This window comes from Otolemur garnettii, unplaced genomic scaffold, assembly GCF_000181295.1.
Source record: "Otolemur garnettii isolate 467f Iridium unplaced genomic scaffold, OtoGar3 scaffold00144, whole genome shotgun sequence".
Taxonomy (NCBI): domain Eukaryota; kingdom Metazoa; phylum Chordata; class Mammalia; order Primates; family Galagidae; genus Otolemur; species Otolemur garnettii.
This window is the reverse complement of record NW_003852539.1, coordinates 2,624,709-2,626,347: the sequence shown is the minus strand read 5'-3', so window position 1 is coordinate 2,626,347 and position 1,639 is coordinate 2,624,709. Positions and strand designations below refer to the sequence as shown.

Below are 1,639 nucleotides of genomic sequence, written 5' to 3'. Positions count from 1 at the left end.
ATTGTTGTTTGGCGGGTCTGGGCTGGGGATTCGAACCCGCCACCTTAGGTGTACGTGGCTGGTGCCTTAGCCGGTTGAGCTATAGGCGCCGAGCCTTTATTGCATTTTCTAATTTTGATATGCTTATTCTAATTGGTAACTTTCTGCCTAGCGGGATGATGGAGAAAGAAGTATTTCTGGTTTTTTAGTAAGTTTTTGGCAGATATATAAAGATATTTTTTGGCCATAAAGTTCATGTGCAATCTTAAATTGCATTATGGCCACCTTGTATAAGTAAGTCACTTTTTTTTTCCTCTATAAAAATTATAAGAAGAGTTCAGTGCCTGTAGCACACTGGTTACAGCACCAGCCACATACACTGAGGGTGGTGGGTTTGAACCCAGCCCGGGCCAGCGAAACAACTGCAACCTAAAAATAGCCTGGCGTTGTGGCAAGTGCCTGTAGTCTCAGCTACTTGGGAGGCAGAGGCAAGAGAATCACTTGAGCCCAAGAGTTTGAGGTTGCGGTGAACTGTGACACCACAGCACTCTACTGAGGGTGACATAGTAAGACTCTGTCTCAAACAAAAAATTATGAAGAAGAGTGATAATTTTTCACAGTGATTCCTAGGGTGAGTAAAGTTGATGGGATAAGAGATTCTGTGACCGTTTTTTATTAAAATTTGTATCGGAGACTTCTTTTTTGTTGCAATAAGGATTTTTCTTATTTGGCAATCTTGAAACTAGGTAATTCTGTAGTTGGGTAAAGTAGGGACGTCCCTCTGAGAAGAAGATCCTGTTAAGTTAATATGTATGCATATTTTATAGGCCTGGAAGGGAGTGAAAGATAAACAGTTTTAAATTTCAGGTTGAGCCTTGGGTAGGCAATACCATGTCTGTATCTTTTTTCCTGGTAAAAAAATTGAATCCAGGCCCTACCACCATTGAAAAATCTCTTGGGAGAGGACTGTTCATGTAAGGTGTTAAGCTAAATAGAATATGACATGGTTTTGCAATGCTTTCCTAGGATTTTTCTTAATATAAGTAACAGTATTATAACATCTATGTTTCAACACTCATATTATTAGACACTATAAAAAAACTGCACCATGCACAAATGCTTACATATTATATAATTCCATTCATATTAAGTTTCCAGAATTGACAAATTCAAAGAAACCTACAGTAGATTGTAGTCCCTAGGGGCTGTGAGAGAGGAGTTGGAAGGAAATGGGGAGTGCCTGATAATGAGTTTGGGATTTCTTTTGGGTTGCTGAAAATGTTCTGAAATTAGTGGTGGTCATTGCACACTATGTAAATATACTGAGAACTACTGTACTTTACATTTCAAGAATTTAAACTAAAAAAAAAAAGCTGATCCATAGAAGAATGAACAAAGTCAATGAAAAGGTGGTGATGGTGGGCGGCACCTGTGGCTCAGTGAGTAGGGTGCTGGCCCCATATACTGAGGGTGGCAGGTTTGAACCCGGCCCCGGCCAAACTGCAATAAAAATAATAGCTGGACGGTGTAGCAGGCACCTGTAGTCCCAGCTACTTGGGAGGCTGAGGCAAGAGAATCGTCTAAGCCCAAGAGCTGGAGGTTGCTGTGAGCTGTGATGCTACATCACTCTACCGAGGGCAACAGAATAAGACTCTGTCTC

General features: G+C 40.9%; 1 protein-coding gene across 2 annotated transcripts in view; it reads left to right on the top strand.

Annotated features, from left to right (window-relative positions):
* The window catches only part of SMAP2 (small ArfGAP2), a 60,473-nt gene that overhangs the window by 35,230 nt on the left and 23,604 nt on the right, over positions 1-1,639 (top strand). The window lies entirely within an intron of this gene.